At 28.2% G+C, this 21,037-nt stretch overlaps 1 protein-coding gene across 4 annotated transcripts in view; it reads left to right on the top strand.

Annotated features, from left to right (window-relative positions):
- The window catches only part of LOC123305633, a 105,424-nt gene that overhangs the window by 62,899 nt on the left and 21,488 nt on the right, over positions 1 to 21,037 (top strand). The window contains exon 1 of one of the 4 annotated variants that reach the window (XM_044887409.1): positions 17,239 to 17,261. The exons of the other annotated variants lie outside the window; for them this stretch is intronic. The gene's annotated coding sequence lies outside the window, so the exon portion shown is untranslated. Of the gene's footprint in view, positions 1 to 17,238; positions 17,262 to 21,037 lie in introns of those variants that run through there. 4 annotated transcript variants of the gene reach the window in all.

Raw genomic sequence — 21,037 nt, 5'->3', positions numbered from 1 at the left:
AATCTTTGTAAGCCATTATGTGCTCCAAAACAAAATGAAAAATGGAAAAAGGGATTGATTTCTTATCATAATAAATCGTGAATTGACATTAATAACTAAATTTTGTTTATTAGCACATATAACCAAGCTTACCTTTTTCATTGGTTAATTTAAATAAATTTAAAATCAATTTTAAAAAAAGGTGATTGTAGAGCAGAATCTATTAGAAATTTTTCATATCTTCCTTAATTTCTATCTAATGATAAACAAGTAAAAACAAACAATTGACCGAGTTAAATACCATGTATAGACAGTTGATTGCGTAATCGTTTGTTTTTTTACGTCATATAAGTATAAAAGATAGCCACTCTTAGATTGTCACAGTCGTGTATATATAACACGAGTATGATGCAAAACACATACTGATATTCCCGTATAATTCTTACATATTGTAAAATAATCTTAACTTAAAAGTTGTTTATTTATTTATAAAGAATAATTTTTACATTTTAAATTTTGTTCTATATTTAACGGTGAACAAGATGTGTCCTAAGGACTCAGACCCAATTGACCTATGTTACTCATTTATGAACCCGTCCTCACTTTTTTACGTCCTAAGCACAGTATAAATAAATTTCAGCTTGATATCGCTTTTTGTTTTTCAGTTATCCTGTTTAGGACAGACAACCGAAAATGGACTAATAAAGTGATTTTATAGACACCTCTACCAAAGTTTTGTTGGTAGAATCAATTTTTTTAAGCATTATAAACTTGGGACTAAACTTAGTATATCTTAATATATTTCATATATACATGGTGTAAAAATTGACCTTGAAATATTGAAAATATAATTTTGTCATTAAACTTACGATAGCAAAAAAGCGTAATTTTCTGTAAGTCTTTAAAAAAATTTCCATTGAAGAAAATAAAATTCGTACACTGCTAATCCAGTGTAAATAGTAACCTTCAATTCAAATAAAACAAAAACATAAAACTGAATTAGAATATTTACTAGCCGCTAGGTGTTAAAAGATATGTCACACACACATCAAGTACCTATTATCTCTCCCTCGTCCCCGCTTCCACACATACAACATTAACATTATTCATATGAAATCATCCGATATACAACTAATTAAATTGAGTCATCCTAATAAACACACACACATACTCATTGTCATACATATTTATCTGCTAGAAAAACGTGTCTCTCAATTACCTTGGTAATAAAATATTAGAAAAAAAAATATTGAGATAAAAATATTATAACAGTTTTAATGTTTATTAATTTTTATCTGTTGCAAATAATAAATTATTAATAGAAAAACTTAATTTTAATCTAGACATTTGTCTGAACACTAATAAAAATGATTCATTTTTTACTTTGAAGTAAATTTAATTGCATCTGTCTGTAGGTCTGTCTCTACATCAATTTTAAAAAATTTTATTATTATTGCAAATATGTAATTATAAAAATTTAATGAAAAATACTAATTCTACGTCTATAAGGCCGGTATCTAGTCGTAAAAAAAGATCGCGACTCCGATCCAGATGAACCTCGAACTAATCATAAATTGTTGGTAAACCTTCAAACAACAATTCTATCATAATTCGATAAATTTTTGTTTATTTCAAACAACAACGATCAATTATTCGCAAAATGCATCTAATTACCTTTTATAACTGATAAAGAATATCAAACCGAAACACGGTCAATGAATTTTTTTAAATATATTTTAGGGTGAAGCATAATAATATAATCAAATGTGTTGATTTCCGACCTTAAAATTCGAAGTAAACGTGAATGAAAATTATCAAATTAAATGATAATTAGAATTCGTAGAAGTATCAAAAATTTATCGAGAGTGGTGTCTAGATTGGGTTCACTACCACGACTCATTCTACGGTTTAAATTCCGGTCTACATAGATAGAAATAAACTATGATTGCTCATTAAAAAATTGTTTACAATCCACACAATAAATTTTCAATTATTCTGAGAAAAAATTATTTTTACTAATTGATATTTATCTGAAAATATAATTTTACGAGTAGGCGAAGAGTCAACGACATATAAAATTTTATCTATCTATCATATGTTGTGTAAATCTTTATAATAAATCAAAATATGCTTTATAGCTTGAATATTCTCCAGGATCATCAAATTTCGTCTAAACATGTATGCATAAAAAATTACAAATTTGTGTGAATTTTTTTTTTGTGAGTACTAATACCAATAACTGAATTCGTTTACAGTCTGGTTCTTTCATCCATAATGCATTCTGGGCAAATCTATATCATCATTATAGCTATATGTCTTTTAGAGATTTTGTTTTACTAACTACAAGTGGTTCACAAAATTAAATCAAATTTCAAAAAAGACGCGCTAAACAAGATTCAGAATTTATTAAAGGTTATCATAAAATTTTAAGTTAAACCTTTATATAGAAGTTTTTTTTTCCAATATCTAAATTCAAATCTTGACACGACTCTTCTTAGTCAAGATATTCAATTTATTTCTTAGTCGTTTATTTTCTGAGCGATGGAAGGGGAGTTACAAAGAAAAAATTTTAAGCAAGATTTTATTCAGTTTTTAACCCTTACTAATATTTATGCTCATTTGGAGTGGTAAGTTTAATAAATGCCACAGACAAGCGCAAATCTCTTATAAACATACGTGAGATATAATAACGAAAAAAAAAACTGCACCATTTTCCTTAAAGAGTCAAAAACAATATAAATTGCCGCTCAAAATCATATTTTTGCCAAATAAGGCCCAACAAGGTTTAAACATTTTTTTGCCACCAGCTTATTTTTTTAAATATAAAAATAGTCAATAAACTAGGGTCTTTAAATTTCTGACGTAAAAAAGTTTACTCGTCTCATCTATTAACGTGTATTGAAAAGATCGGCAAAACTGCGAGTAGAAACTGGTGAGTGACGTGAATGATAAATGAATAAAAATTCGTAATTTGTTTTTGTACCCAAATATGTTTAAAATATTACCAACTTTCAAGCAATGTGCAAATTCGGTACTCAAGTACTTTGTACATATTAGTACATTATAGTATTCTAAAATGTACATATGTGTGTGTAAGTGTTCATAATAAAAGGCCACCACATGTGTTGATTAAAAGAAAAAAAAAATTAATCGACCAAGTGATTCTTTTTCTATTTTGTTATTATAAGTTATAGAAGATGTGGTTTTAAATGTATAATTTTTGCCATCCATAATATTATTATTATTGTATTGATTAAATAACTGTTATTCTTAAAACCAGGTTATGTAAGAAACATGGCATCGTACACACTTCTATACAATAATCTGAAAAAAATATAAACATTTAGTGAAAAATAAAAATAAAATTATAATCACGTTATAATACTCTAAGAGCCTTGCACAATGAATACAAAATATTTTACCAAGTCTCTCTCTTGCTATGAGTCTTAGGTCGGGGTAAATTTTGGTAACTCATTTTATCAAGGACAAAAGTTTAAGAGACTATTGTCAAGGTTGAATAACAAAACTTTTTCTCTACAACATCAATTTTTCCGATAGTCAACAAAACACAATGCTCGTCGTCCGATACCATGACAATTGTAATTTTTACGGCGTGTGAACAACAGACATTTCGTTTCGAGCAGAATTATTTTTGCATTAATTGTTATTCAATGGTATCTGCTTATTTGAATTTCGTCCTCAATGGATTTTTGTCAATTTTAAGTTTACCGCGCTATTCAAAATTTTTGGGGCTTCTTGAAATAGAAACCCCAAAGAAACTTCTTTCCTTTTTTAAATAAGTTGCCAAAACAAGACCTAGACCTACTAAAATTTATCAAAACATTCTTTGAACTATTTGTGTTTGATTTTTTCTCAATTTTAAATCTAGCTGTGTTAGGTTTTTTATTTAAGATTTGTCTAATGGCTATCTTGCCTAAAATTAGCTCAGCTGGTTAAGGCGTAACTAATTCCGTCCGCGGTATGCTTAGGGTAGCGGGTTCGATTCCCGCCGTCGCAACACAATTAATTTAATTAATAGTTGTGATGGGCTGTTGTAGTGCATGTGTATATGCATGAAGGAGGTGCATTCATCCTCTGAAATTGAGGAGCTGATAAATGAAATTATCAGCGGAAAGATGGTAAAACACATATATCACAATGGGCTCTAAAGCCTAAGTGTGTCCTTCGTGGACAGCCATTATAACCTAATCTAACCTATCATGCATAAAAAACAAACGTAAAACATTACTGAAAGATGAAAGGAAATAAGCCAATCTTTTTTTTCACATACGTTTTGACAGTTGAAATATTTAGCTCTGATTAAATACTTTGCTTACATCTTTTTTGGTTTTTGATCTCTGAATCTGATAAAATGTAATTGTAGTTTTTAACTCAGTCAGCTAGCTCTTAGACTACAAAGATCGTACGGTTTGAACTACTTTCACAATAAAAGTTTTATATTAATATTTGAATAAATTTATAATAATTTTTTAATTTCTGTGTAGTTTTTGTATTTATCAATTCGCGAAACAATTTTTTAATTTTTATTTCCTGTATAATAAAACAAAAATATTGATAATATTTTGTGTAAATGAGTTACTTAGAAATAAATTATCAGCTTTAAATTTGATCGTATGTTTTTATCTTGATATCATGTAAGCAGACCGAGACCAACTACTGAAATATTACCTGAAATTTTGGATTTCATTAAAGAAATGATTTTTATCGAAATCTATAAAACGTTTACTGATAAAAATCATTATTCATGACAGTCTCTTACAAAGTGTACGAGGCGCTGAAAACTTTGAAGGAGGTGGTGGGTATATATAACGACCGCATGTGAACGCTGAAGACTTTGAGGGGGACAGTCAAATATAATTTCTGAAAACATTTAAATTTCATTCAACTGGTATAATACGTTTATCAAACATATACCTGTATTTAAATGGTATACTCGATTACATAAATTATAAGAAATACCGAAAATTTACGTCAGTCAAAATATAAAATTTAAAATTTTTATTTTTGTATAGGTTTTTCTTCGATGATGTCTCAAAATTTCAGAATGTTGAGCTATCTAGGAAAAAATTTAAAATGTTTTTAAGTTTTAAGACCAAAACTACTAACAAGTACTGCTCAAAAAATTAACCGTCCATTTTGAAGTCTTATAATAATTGATTATTTAATTTGTCATGATCTTATAAACGAAACATTTTGAAAATACGGCAAAAAGCTTTTACTTGAATGTCATATGAGAATATAGGAATTAAAAAAGAAAAAAACTTCAACTGAAAGAAATTTTTATATTCAAGTCAGTTCCAGTATCGGTTTATTGAGTAGTTGAACCCGGGTGTTTCAACAGGAATCAATAGGCTAGAAAGCTAGGCTAGAAAACTTAAATCATTTTCTATACCGTTAGAAAACTAACTAATTAAAAAAAAGATCTACCATCAGAAACATTTTCTTCAACAGTAATTTCCGCTCCTTATTTAGAAACATGCTCTTTTGAACGTAATACTGAACTCACTTGATTTTTTTAAGTACATACATGATTTTTAAACAAAATAACAAAACGAAGCGAAATTATCATGTTTGTGTTTGATTTCGACCTCAGCGATAAAATTTCTTAATATAAGTTCAAGGAAATACATCACTGGTTTTGATAGGAAATAATGGGTATTATTTTGTATCTGTATATCATATTAAAAGAAATAGAACGTCTGAAAATTTTTAACCGCGAAACCATTTATTGATCTTGATAAATTTAATAAAATACTTGGAAATTTAAAAGAAACCGCATGTTTAATTAACCCGATTTTTGCTGTAATATACTTTTTATTTGGGAAATTTTTCTTTGATATCTTCTGGTCATTTTATCTAAAATCATATTTTATTGTGCAACTCATCACTATTGATAACGATAAAGAGACAAAAAACACAACCATATTTCCGCTTTTAATTATGTTATTTCCTTTAATTATAAAAATTAACACTTCTTTTTATAATTTTGATAGTTTCGATAGAAAAAACCCTAGTTTAAAAATTGAAATGTCGATATTTTCTTTCAAAAATTTGTTTTGTGCCCAAAAATAAGGTGACATTGTATTTATTGTGAAAATTATCTATTTATTCTTTCAAATTAATTTCATCCCCTTTAAAGTAATCCCATCCCGATGCAATGCACTTATGCTAACGGATTTTCCAATCTTCGAAACACTGGTTGTGGTCACTTTCCGGGATTGCCTTCAGTTCCGTCTTCGCTGCGACTTCAATCTCCTCTATCGTATCAAAACGGTGTTCCCGGAGCGGTCCTTTGAGCTTGCTGAACAGCCAGAAGTCGCACGGCGGCAGATCAGGTGAATACGGTGGTTGCAGAACGATATGGGTTGAGTTTTTGACGAAATGATCACGAATTATGAGTGCAGTATGGGATGGTGCAATATCGTGGTGTAAAAACCATGAATTGTTTTTCCAGAATTCCGGGCTTTTAAGGCGGATGACGTATAACGTTCAAATAATATTCCTTGTTGACTGTTTGGCCGGGCGGAAGGAATTCATAATGCACACAATTCATTATTTTTTGGACGCAGTATTATCACTATGCTTTTTAATCAAAAGGATAGTTTAGTTTATTGTTTAAACAAAATTTGTTAAATTAGAAAGAAAAGCTATTTGTAATGAAATGAAAATAAGTTATCGTACACGAAAAACTGAGTAGAGCTATAAATGAATTTTAATTATCTGTTATTATTAGAAAATTATGTTAAAATAATTATGAAAAATCTTACATCATTTGATAATTACCGAATGAATCATTTGATAAGTCCAGTTTATTAAATTTTCATAAATTCTTATTTAATTATTTAATTACGTGTAAGAATTCTTAATACTGAAATCAATAAATTATTCAATAGAACTGGTTTACTCAAAAGTTATTCTTACTATTAATAATTATATATTTTTAATCACCTGATTACCTATAAAAATTGATAATTGCAATACTTTGCATAACCCTGCAAATAAATTTAAGAAAATTGTTATAATAATAATAATTTTTTTTATCTTAAGCATTCTCTAAAGTTTATTTTCTTTGCTTTGTATAGATTTAGAAAAAAGCATTGCTTAAAAGTTATTGAAATAAATACCACGATATAATACGTCAAAAAATTATTTAAATCGCATCGTTCTCTCTAAAATACACTCAAGTGATAGTTTTCATAAGAACTTGTGGATAAAACATTTTAAAATAGCAATTTTCTTACAGCAAAAATAATTAGTAAATTTCCACTATTCAATATTCCACAAAAGAATTAGTCGCTAATTACCAAAATGGTTTTGTGATAGTGTTGTTATCGTCTGGTTTATGAACTACTTCAGCTTTATTATAAAATTCCACGAATCAGATACGCAAAATATTTGCTTCCTTTTTTTCACTCTTTCAAGGGTATCTGTTTTTAAATTCCACTAGTTTGTGGTTTGAACCATAATTTTGATAAGATCAGCATTCATTGACGGTATTTTCAAAGAAATATTAATTTTTTTTTAAGGAAATAAACAAACACTAAGATTGTAAATGTCATTAAAATATTTTTATTGTGCAAACGAAAAAAATAAGAGAAATGGTAAGTTAATGCTCAAAACTTCAATAGCTGTGAAAAATGAAACCATAAAAACAATTTTAAGTCATACGCACAAACTAAAAACATCGGTGCACGTTGTACTCATGTGGAGAGGATTTTGAAATGATTATGCCTTAGAAAGGAATAAATTGTGGAATATATTGATTATTGCCTTTGAAAGGAATAAATTGAGGAATATCTCTTGTTCATTCATGAGTAAGTGGACTAAGTAGAATGATTGAAAATTTTAATTATTATATGAATATATTTAAATAAAATCGTTTCGAAAAATGAGTTAAGTAGAATCTAGTAAGTTTTGCAATTTACCGGAGCAACGCAAGTTAATCTCATAGTTTTTTCAAAGAAAAATCTGTATTTTTCACTTCATAAAAATTGTATTTATAATATTTTGTAATTTTTTTAAACTCATGATTCGGTCTGATTTCACACAGGAAATTTTATAGATAGTATGTATTTAGACTATTTTCATGTTTTCGGAACATACCTTCTTGTTAAAAGCCATAAAGTGTAAACCAAAGTCAAAGCCTGCCTAGCAGTGTTCTAGATTTGTAGCCCTTCATAAATCTTAGTTCATGAGAAAATGAACTGTTTTATTAAAGCCGCCCTAGGTTCAGGGATCAACACAATTTAAAAATCCTTCCATTGCTTTAATTCTACGAATTCAATATGTAAAGTATTCGATTGCCATTATTATAACTATTCAAGGATATCTGATGTGAAATTCCGCCAAATTGTGGTTTTAAATATAACTTTGATAAAATCCATAAGCATTGGCTGGCTGGCGGTATTACATCAAAAGAAATATTTATTTTTTTTTTTAAAGGAAATAAACAAATACTATTGCGTATATCATTAAAATGTTTATATTATATCACTGGACAAAAGGAAAAAGAAAGAGAAATGGCTAGTAACAATAATTACAAACATAAAACCATAAAAAACAATAATTTCTCTCATATTACACATACATAGAGACAGACTACTTACACAAAATATTGTTTATATTTAAAAAAAATAATAAAAATTATATACAAAGTACTTATCAGTTCTTTTACTTCCTTTGTTTAGTTTTATCAATGACAAACAACAAGCAACAAGCCCCGAACAACTGCACACAAGACTTACAATAATTATTATTGCGTGGCATGGCATGATGTATGATGCGCGTACTTGAACTCGATTAATATCGAAAAAATACTGTACAGAGTGATTCTGGCAGCCTGCTCGGGTAGCTAGTGGCCACCAAAATTAATTTTTAATTTGGAAATAGCGTCAAAGATGCTTTGGAAAGTGATTCTCGAAAAATTTACCGAAACGATATCTTCTAAATCTATTAGTTGGAATAAACTTTACAGAGAAGTAGGATAAACCCGCAGTTTCTAACATTACATCATAAAAGATCAAATGTACATATAAATTCTAGGAAATGGTAACTTCTCCAAGCAATCGAAATGTGAGAGTATACCTAGCGTTTTTTAAATTTTTTATTTAAAAATGTTAAAACGGAAATTTCTTATTAAAATTTTTGACCAAATTAACCATGCGAAATAGGCGATTCAAAGATTAAATCCGAATACAGTCAAACCTGGGTAAGTGAGAACTGGATAAATGAGAAAACTCTATAAGTGAGAGTAATAGCCAGGACCCGTCATTTTAAGCTCCCAAAACCTCTATTAGCGAGAAACAGAAACCTCTGTAACAGAGACTCGTTTTTACCTCATGGGAGACCGTAGGGGAGACTGCTACTTATATATACTTCTATAAGCGACAGTCGAGCATATTATGCACATAATTTTATCATATTAAATATTTACCACATTCGTACTTGCTGTGACTTGTTATTGCTGCGTACTTCTATACTCTTATAGAGGTACGCAGCAATAACAAGTATCTATAAAATAATACTAGTAACGCTGCTAATAGAAACGCTACCCATGTACCTGCATTAGCGAGAAACTCGGGTTAGTGAGAAACCTCTATAAGCGAGAATGAGATTGTGCTCCCTTGAACTCTCGCTTATCCAGGTTTGACTGTATAAAGCTTTTTATTTTATATACTGCAACTACGAACCGTGTTTTAAGAACCACGGAACATCCAATATAAGTAAATATTATTCCATATAGTCTTATGAAACTAGAGTAAATTAGTCGTATTTGATTTTGCTTGGTTAAATTTATTCTTTCTAAAAGGAACGCTCTGTCCTGTATGGATAAATGTATGAATAAAATAATAGCATTTTTAATATAAAAAAATATTTACAGAAAAGGGTTATCAATATAATTTGAACTTATTAATTATTACATATTTAAACATTAATCATTTTGATTATTTAATTGTTTATAATTAATAGTAGATGTCTAAGCACATGCTAGTGGTCTAATCGAATGTTTTTTTTTTTTTACTGTGAGCGTCATTGCAGATCTTTGTCCGATAGAACATAATAATTTTAAGACGTTGCCATTTTGCGACTAAATATTTTACTCAAATCTAACGTCAGCAATAAGATACTTTTTAATAAAAACAAAAATACTAAATACATAGAAAAGAAGGTTATCTATGCTCATTATATTTTTTGCTTTTTAAAAGCTTATGAAAAAAATAAGACAAGAAAAAAATTTATTGTATCAAGAAAATACGAAAATATTTTTCTAACCTCATGTAAATATCCTCTCGTTTCATGAAACTTCCTGCTAACAGATTAACTACTTCATAAATTGTCAATTGATTGCTTCGACAATTCATGGTTAATAATATTGAACAGACATAATTTCAACATTGATAGAACTTTATTTTTCAATTTATACACTTCCATCACACATATCCGCAACTTTTCTACGAATCTATAGACTCACTACTTGAAAGTACCTAAAAATTTTCATCTATATCTTCTTTAGTTTTTGAGAAAATGGAATTTGAAATTTTACCCTAATGTGGATCTCACGGGGAAACAAAGATATTTACGAAGAAATGTTTCATTACAAAAGTTGTTTATTTTTAGATAAAGAACATTTTTGCAATTAAATTGTTCGACTTGTTACGTTTTAAAAGATGGGTTTTGCAAAGATGTACTAGAATGTACAGGGATGTACGTGAATGGCACGTAATATTTTGGGCACGCCACCGATCACAATGGCGCCTTATTGAAAAGGTCTCCACACCTGCTCTGGTATATTTCACCTATATGGTATATAAATAGTATTGTCATACATAAATTAAATTTTGAAAACAATACTCTATATTCACAAATTTAACCTTCATGTTAAGTTAAAATTTGATAACATTTCGTTTTTTATTCATATCTTGTCCCACATAAATTTATATAATTTTCCGTAAAACACAATGTATAAATTATTTTCTTCATATTGACATTGTTTAAAGTTGTTATTTTATAAAGTTTATAAGTTTTTTTCTTTATCTTAAGAATATTAAAAAAAAAAAGAAAATAATATATCAATTATTTCTATAAATAAATAATACAAAAATTTATTATCGATTAAGAAAATATGCAAAATATAATAACAAAAATTAAAATTAAAATATTATGTTATATTTAAGTATTTAACCTCAAACAGTTATTTCTACTGACCTACCAATAATTTAAACTAATGCACAAAAATAATCGATTCAACACTTTATTTCATTTAAGTAATATTTAATTTATTTCATTTCATTCATGTCCGATGATTACTTCAAAGCTATTAGAAAATATATTATTTTTTAGAAACAAATCTTTTCTATTCTAAAGAATTCCAAAAACAATCGGACATAGAGGCACAAAAATTTTACTGTAAACTGTTTGATTCAATTTTGCCAAAAAATTTTTGTTAATTTAATGTAACTATTAACACGTGTTGGAAAAACAATGATATTTACGTAAAAAGAGCTTTCATATAAATTTTACCAAGCAATTGGTATTGAATTACGAAAAATTAACCCACACATTTAAGACGAACTATTTTAGGATTTTTTTTTTCAATTCTTTAGGCGACGAAACTTTTGTTTAAACAAATTTGGAACTAGAACCTTGCATGTTCTAGTGATTAGATCTTTAATTGCAACAACAACATTTTCCAAAAGTTTCCCAGCTTCCATTCAACGCTGATAACTACAACTTTCAGTTGATAGTTGTGTTATGAAGATCTCTAATATCTTACTATTTTCAAAGATTGATTTAAAAAAAAAACACAAAAAAGTATATAAATATAAACAAAAAAGTATTTCTAAAAATTTACATTTAAATTCTGTCTAATTCATTCAATAAAAATTAAAAAATTTCGGGAAAATAAATATTGGCTTTTTAATATGGAACAACTTTCTTGTTTAAAGTATGATTCAGTCTGTTACCAGTTACGAAGCAAAGTGTATTATAATTGAATCTGAAAGCTCACGTCGAATTTTATGTCACTACTTACTTTTGACATTCTTGTGTTAAATACATAGAAATGACAAAGACAAACCGTGATGGACAGCTGCAGCGTAACGAGTAAAGAACAGACCAGTAATTAGGAACACACCTTATATATTATACTAGTAACACTTGATTATACCAATTTCACCCTAAGATGTGTCTATTTACAAATGTTATCTTGGATCATAAATTCTAAATATGCTAAATATCTAGTGGCATGGACGATTTATCATTAAGTTTTCAATGAGTTTCAGCAAGTATAATTAAATAATATGTAATTTTATTTTGTACCATTTAAATAAAAATCCTTATCACAAATTTTGTTAAAATATTTGACAAGTTTTGTATAATTTTAATCATTTAAACTAAATATAAATATTTAGTAAAAGTTATTAAATAATATAATTTTATTATATCAAAAAAAACTTTCATTTTGAAGTTATGTATTTTATGGTAAATTTTCTATTTATACATATTCATCTGTTGTTTTAATGGCTTTTTTTGCAGTAAATCTAATTTTTGAAAGTATTTTTCAATATGCTATAAAATTAATTCAATTTTTGGTAATATATTTCGACCTTTTAATTTGTAATTCAAAATCGTATGCAAGACGCAATATTATGAAAAATACAATAATAACTCTGATTTTAACTGCAGTATGCGGCTAGTTTCATCAAAATTAGAAGTTTTTATGCCCGGGTTGGCAGTCATACGGAAATATGTGTGAATTAATTTCATACATACGGATTATGTAAATATCATTTTCTGGACATGTTTACAAAAATTCTAAATGAAAGAAGTAAATCTCTTAAACAGGCATGGGCGAGTTATTTTAAGGCAAAGTCACCATTGCTATAACTTTATTGTGTGCCATAAACTTTATTGTGTGTCTCTTTATGCAAGCCCGCAAGGCTCGTAGAGGAGGAAGCGAGACGGGTCTTACGACTCTTCTACCTATCTCAGTTTCTCTAATAGTAATGAGATAGGTAGAAAAAAGAATGTTGTATCTCTGTCTTACTCGTATTTTTGGTTCTCACTGGCTAGAGTATCCCTGTCATACTCGTATATTAGTTACAGAAGTCTGAAAGACTTCTCCAAGCCACGTTTGCCCACGCCTGCTCTTAAATAATATTTGTTTTGTAAAAGACTTTTGTAGGTATTTATTTTCAATAAATTTGTCATTTAGAATTTTAGATAAAACGTGTTAAATGTCTCTAATGGTATCTATAATCGGAAGTATTTGAATTTTGAACACATGTTAGAAGTACCCCAATAAAAAATACAATTTGGTTTTTTTAATAATTTGATATTTTCTAAAAAGTAGTGGCACAAAAGATTTGCACCCTACTGTGACAATCTCACCATGACACATACTTTAAAAGCCAAGTTCATTATTATTATACAAAACTACAAAAGAAATTCCCATAATTTGCACAGTTGGGGGGTGTTAAAAGTATTATTATGTAGCCATTATTAAATACATTATTATTTATATGTCTACTTCATAAGTTGTAAATTTTGTTTTCTGATATTATATTTTATTTTTAGTTTGCCTTTTTTGAAAAACAAAAAGGTATTTTTGGGGCAAATTATTTTTAACTCGTAGTACAACACAGTTAATAAGAAAATTTCTTAGAGTTTTTTTAATTTTTTGATAATACCTAGTGATTTCAGTTGATAAAATTTCCCAATTTGACAATTGCTTATTTAACCACTCTCTTTGTAAAGTTTGATGAAAAATAAGAAATTTATTTCGAATATAGTCACAAACTTAAGAATGGTCCAGAGTAAAGTTTGTCTTCTTGTAATCTGATATTCAAGAAAGAAAGAACTTGATTTTGCTACTCCAATTCTCTGTAAAGGACCCGGGGGTCATACTGTCATGGACTGTGGTATACACGAATTTTACATTACTATTGCTTTAGGGGGCAATTTTTTTATGAGGTAAAGAAATTGACCTCACTGCTTTAATTATTGAAAGTTGGGCATTTATTTTCAAATTCGTCAAAATATAATTGATTGTTTACACCTTACAGGTCCGTATTTTATGAAAATAAGATGACGAAAAAATTATTTTCTCGTTTTTATGAGATGAAATGATTTTTATGATTAAAAAACTATCTTTTGCAAATGCAAATTTCAAACTTTTGAAAGGCACTGTATCTGCGCGATTATGCTTTTAATTTTTTTAAATTAATTTTATTTTTAAAAATCACTAATACAACAACAATGGTTTGAATCGTTGATAAAGAGGTCAAATAATTTACATATTTTTATAATTTAATTTTTTTTTCTTGTTAATTTCATTGAACATTGAAATAAACTTGGACAATATATTGATTACAAAAAAAAAAAACACATAATGTTTATAGTTGAAAGATCGATTTACTTTCATTTTAAACTGATATTAATTAGTAATTTAAATAATTAACTATATTTAATATAGTTAATATAGTTATAGGCGCGACGATTATTGTAATTAGCCACTTCAACTTTGCGTCAAAATCGACGTAGAACCACCTAGGTTACTATTTGATGCAATATTTTTAAATTTATAATAGTAGATTTTAAGAAACGGTGCTCTAACAGTTTGAGAAAAGTATTCTTAGACGTATAAAATCACGGATGACTCAGAAATATGAAGATTTCTAATAAATGTCTAATTAATCGAAGAAAAGGATTTCCCTCAATGAATATTGATTAAGCTCATCATGCACCTGACTCATAACCACAAAATTCAGCATCATAATATTTTACATTTTAAACACTTTAAGCACATTATGTTATGATCCAATCATCATCATCTGATGTACAAAGATTCAATGACATAATACTAATATTTGTCATAATGCAATTGACTAATATAAATAAATAAGCATGTTGTTTGACTTTCTCCCCCCATTTTAATAATGTTACATTTGTAAAAGAGATTTTTATTTAAAAAAGAATGCCCCACAGGCAGTTTTAAAATTCATATATGATTCATTCGTTTATTGTAATAAAATTTGTCTTTATTTGTTTACATGCTATGTACTAAATTTAACATTATTTGGACAAAAATGTTTTTATACAAAGTGTCTCATCAACGATCAAAAAAAGAAGTAGGACCTAAATAATTTGGGAAGCTTTGAAAAGCCTCTATAAGACTCAACTATCCTCTACAAGTCTACGAATTCTTTAAATTACTTCCTTACCCGAAATTCTGCCTACAGAACTATAATCACTAGAAAGGCTCTCCTTTACAGTCAATTTTTCTAAATGTTATTTAAATCCTTGTAAATAACTTTGTACTTATAATTATTCGTTTTTTTATGTTTAAAAACTTATTGAAACAAGTGAAAACAAACAATTGACTGAGTTAATTGTTGAAATATCATGTATAGACAGTGTTGATTACTCTGTCACATTACACATACATATTTGTCACACACATATAACTGATATACCCATATAATACAATTTGCGCATAATATGTGTTATCGGGTAAACAGTGATGTTTACGAAAAAATGTTTTAAACAAAAGTTGTTTATTTCTTGATAAAGAACATTTTTTACATTTAAACTTTAGTTCTTTCTTTAACGGTTTACAAGATGGGTCCTACGGACTCAAGACCCAATTGACCTATGTTGTTCATTTACGAACTCGACCTCACTTTTTACGTCCTCAGCACGCTTGAAAATTTTCAACTTAATATCTCTTTTCGTTTTTGAGTAATCGTGATGACAGGCGGACAGACAGACAGACAGACAACCGGAAATGGACTAATTAGGTGATTTTATGAACACCTATACCAAAATTTGGTTCATAGCATCAATATTTTCAAGCGTTACAAACTTGGGACTAAACTTAATATACCTTGGTATATTTCATATACATGGTATAAAATGAGCCTTTATAACCTCAATGAAATTGATTGCCCCGCTAAATTAAACAGTCAGTTGAAATATACCAATGGTAACAAAGCAAACAGCGTCTTTTAAGTGATTATAATCACTTGATAAATTATTAAAAGCTGCCATATTTATGTTTATATTTTTTTTCTTGATTACGGACCGATTTTATACTATCCGCAGCAATTAATAAATAAAGTTTTTATCAACTATTTTATGTTATTGAAATGATTGCAGATTGTAAAAATTATATTGATTTGTTTTGGATCTTCAAAAGATAGGCAAATTGTTGAAGGCTATAATCCAACTAATTTTTTTGATAGGCTCAATTTTACACTGCCTATGAAAAATTGGTAATTTTTTTAGAAAACAGTCGGGAGAGAAACTTAATGCTCTATTTTTTTCGCTTAAATATAATTACACACTGCAAAAACCATGTTTTTATACCATGTATATATGAAATATCTCATGGTTTAATAAGTCTAGTCCCAAGTTTGTTGCGCTTAAAAATATTGATAATGCAAAAGAGAGAAGAGTTTTTTTTTTTGAGAAGAGTTTTTCAGCAATGCTCTTTTTTTTCTCTTCTAGAACATTTAGAAAACCTTGCCCCAAAATTTTCGAACACCGCATTTCCAGTGCCAGACATTGATACTCCAGATGTTCAATCGTTTCTTCTTTTTCCTAGCGTACCTCGCAGAAGCTTTCGTATGTAAGCTCCCGTTATCTGAACATAGAATACTGTTCCGTTGCTTCTGTATTTCTGGCTAAACATGCGAAGTTTTTAGTGTATGGAATTTTTTTCCTAACTTTATGAACACTCAATATATTTAACATATGTAATTATTGCGTGTTAATAAAACTTATGATAAAAATACAATATTTTATACCAAGGTTTTAGGTTGTTGTGTTCGTTCATACGTCATTAAAACAAATCACTCTTATTTATATTATTCGATAATTCGATAACCTTTGATGATGTATTATAAAGTTTATTTGACTATTGATTTGATGAAAAAGTTGACCTTCATTTATTCATATTATTAGAGTTAAATATTTGAATAAGTTGATTGATTTAAGTTCTGAATAAATAATACATAGTTTTTGAAAATATTTCCGGTATTTTGTTAATTTCAAATTATACAGACACCACCCATATCAATTATTGTTTGGGGCATAAGTCTTCGAATCTTATAATTCGAAGGTATATTAAAATAACAGTGAACTTTATATTTTTGAGCATATTTTTGAAACCGTGGACAGTGAGTGCATCTTTAGCTGTAAGTGATTTTTAAGTGAAATTCGTTAGCCGTACAGAACTGTAATATTGCAGGAATAATACATAGGTAAACTCATTTTCTTATTTAAATTGAAAAAGTCTACACCAAAAATTTTTCATTGCTTAATTGGAGTATCGTTCGCGGTATACGAAAAAATAGTTGATGGTCTGTTTTAGATTTAAGTATTAAAAATGTGTATTTTGAACAAGCTTTTATTAGCTTGGTGTGTATCTATGTAAGGGAATCTTTGAACGTGATTTTCACCCACGTCAACACGTCGGAAACTGATCACACACTTATCAAGAAACGATGTCAATCAAATAATTTTATTGATTAAGTTTGTCCGATGATCCTGATCAAAAAATTTTTGATGGTGGAAGCGCAGATAACATTCCCTAATATTAATAATAAATACAAGTTTAAAAATTAAAAAAAAGCCTTATTAGCTCAGTTCGTCGCGCTTAATTAGCTCAGTTGGTTAAGGCGTAACCAATTCCGTCCGCGGTATGCTTAGGGTGATGGGCTGGTGTAGTGCATGGTATATGCATGAAGGGGGTGCACTCAACCTCTGAAATTGAAGAGCTGATAAATGAAATCAGCGGAAATATGGTAAAACACATATATGGTATCACAATGGGCTCTATAGCCTCAGTGTGTCCTTCGTGGACAGTTAATATAACCTAACCTAGCCTAACCTAAGGCTCTGTAGCTAGCTGAACTAAAAAGTAGAAAATAATTAAAAGTTTAAAAAAACTAAAAAAATACCCTTTTGTAACTCGCTGAACTAAAAAGTAAAAAATAATTTCTATAAGTTCAACAAAAAAAATAAAAATTGATTAAGAAAACAATCATTTTATCGCAAAAAAGTGAGGGGTGTTATTTAAGATATTTTATATTGACTTTACTTTTACAAATATCTGTCAATAAAATATTGACAACAATCTAGTACCCCACGCTTTTTTACGATAAAATGATTTTTTTCTTAATCACTCTTATTTTTTTTTTTAACTTCTATAAATTATTTGCTACTTTTTAGTTCAACTAGTTGCAAAATAATATTTTTTTAGTTTTTTTTAAATTTTCGAATATTCCATCTTAATTTAATATATCTAAGAGTACAAAAAACGTTTTGCATAATCAAGTGACATATTTTAGATAAACCCATTGCCTCAGTTTGATATGTTTTCTTAATAAATTTGCATTCATTTTGTTAATTAAAAAATAAAACAAAGCACCCATTATATATGTTTTTTTAACTCATTATCAGGTGTCACAATGACGTTCATTCCCAATGTCATCTAATATTTCTTTTTTCTCTTCGTACCCTTCGTCCAAATACATAAACCACACGCATACAAGAGCACGTTTTTACATATATGCACTTGATTAAACACTATTTTCTTTCTTCTCTGAGGATTTTAAGGAGTAGAAACCAATGCTATTGTTATCCACGTGTTTCGAATAAAATATCTGGAAGTTTAACGTTACACTATTACGTATCATTATCATGGATGTTTTGGATAGAATTACTCATTACAGAAGAAAAAAAAACGTGCTTATGCATTCATGTTACATTATTTATAAATTTAATGATAGGGGGGAATGCCGTTTTTATTGTTATAATGAAAGAGTGTGTGAAGATGACAGCCAAAAATAAAAACAGGACGCTCGTAATGTTGGTTTATGGTTTTTATGTCATATACACCAATACATTTGCATTTAGGACAGAGATGGATTGAAATAGATTTTGACCTTGGAGTTTTAGATAACCTCTGATTTGATTATAATAAAAATTTTATAACATTGATCGAGTGGATTTTTAAATTGATTATAAAATATTTATTTACTTGTTTAAATCGTCTTTTGTTTGTTCTGCTTAGTTATATCGAAATCTTGCAAAATCTAGCGCATCTCTCTGGTTGTTTTTGAGAGTTTATCGACCTTCAATTATTGTTTTAGACAAACATTTTGTGGTTATGCTAGGATTTTTCGATGGATCGTTATAAAAACTTTAATGCTAAATACGTAATCTTTCAATGAGTAGATCTAACATAAAATTTTAAGCTTTTTTAATCGTAGGTATTTTGTTTTTTTATTCAACATTAGGTATTCAATACAATTTGGTCTTCGGACGCGAAAATAGAAAACCATGAATTTTAATACAAAATTTAGAAATAAGAATTGTAATAAGGTCAATTTGCTAGGAAATTATAACATTCTTTAAAAATAATTTTCAAAATCTTATATCCGTCAATCCAATTCTATAGAACCATTTTTCCTCTTAATTTCTATAGAAGTCTTTGATCTCGAGACTCACTTTTCTTGCTAGATAGCATATCATATCCTGATTTACATACTTTGATTTCCTCCGTCTCGAAAAATTAGAAAAAGTTGAAATATGCCGTAGAAAATAATGACAGATTAGCAAAAACATACAAGTAAGCTCTTCAATGTATTAATTTCAAGTTTGATTCAATAAATAATCTCATACTTATAAAATGAAAGAAAAAATAACCACATTAGAGGTTGGTTTTCGAAACACAAAGCTTAGCTTCAAAAAACAGCCAGGCAGACGACTGGCAGAGATACTTTATTACTTTTGCAGTTAGTTATTAAAAATTTAATTTAATTAATGCCAAAAACTTTTAAAACACAGTTATCCGAGTACCTAATGCTCTGTACACGGACGTGTCAATGGAATATGGGCGCCAGGTCCATACTGGTTGGCGATATCACAATACTTCCGTGATTAGCCGTTTTCAATATTGTAATATTACTTATGCTCACATAGATACTATAGTGTCGATTAGTATAGAGTCTATACCATACCAGAATTTTAGTAAACGTCATTCATTTCTAACCGTGTAGTCATGAGATTGCCGAGGGAAAGGGCGGAATAGGGCATCTACTCCCTTAAACGTGGGCTTAGCATAATTTTTTTGGCTAAGTATACGTTTTGCCAAAATTACCTGTGTTTTCCGAAACTTACAAAATTATTTTCAGTTTAATAATAGTTTAGATTTTTTAGTATAAACATATATTTTTAGTATCGATTAATATAACATATTAAAAATTCATCTCTTTTCTATAGTTTCCCTTATCGCGCGAATTTCTTAAACTCACTTAAAAGAAAAACAAGTAATATACATAAATCAAATTTCTTTTAAAAGTCTTTTTGACATTTTTATTACACATCCAACAAAGTTTTATACAAAAAATAAAAATAACAATTTCAATATAACTTATAAAAAATTCAATTGAAAAAAAAAATCATTTAACAACTTTTACACAAAAATCAATATATCTATTGACCTAAAATATATAAAATTTTGCAATAATAATATCTATCCTTTTTCCGTTATTTCTCAACAAGTTTTTTTTTTATATAAAAGTTGTGTATTCGCATAGCTAAGTGTTAATAATAATAATAATAATAATATGATGAATTTATTAATTATTTTATAGTATAAATAATTATATTTCTTTTAGTAAAGAGTAGTCAAGCCACATTTGCGTAATCATTTCAGACTAGAGTTGTTAGTTAAGAATATTACCATACTAATTATTGTCTAACAAAATAAGGAAAGAAGATATATTGTTACTTCCGATATAATAATTTAGATAAATCAACCTTTGTAAAATAAATGTCAAAAATGTGTGTATTTTAGCGCTGTATGTTCCAACAACATATACAAGATCATTGATAAAGACGAGTTTGGTAATTAAGAAAATGAAGGCTTTATATGTTGAAAGGGATTACGATCAAAGTCACTAACGAAGTTACATTGAATCCATAAAATTAGCGAATAAATTTGTGTTGGGATTTTAATGGAAATATCCAT

Source organism: Chrysoperla carnea, chromosome 1, assembly GCF_905475395.1.
Source record: "Chrysoperla carnea chromosome 1, inChrCarn1.1, whole genome shotgun sequence".
In the NCBI taxonomy this organism is placed as follows: Eukaryota; Metazoa; Arthropoda; class Insecta; order Neuroptera; family Chrysopidae; genus Chrysoperla; species Chrysoperla carnea.
The sequence above is the reverse complement of the archived record's forward strand: the minus strand, read 5'-3'. Positions and strand labels throughout refer to the sequence as shown.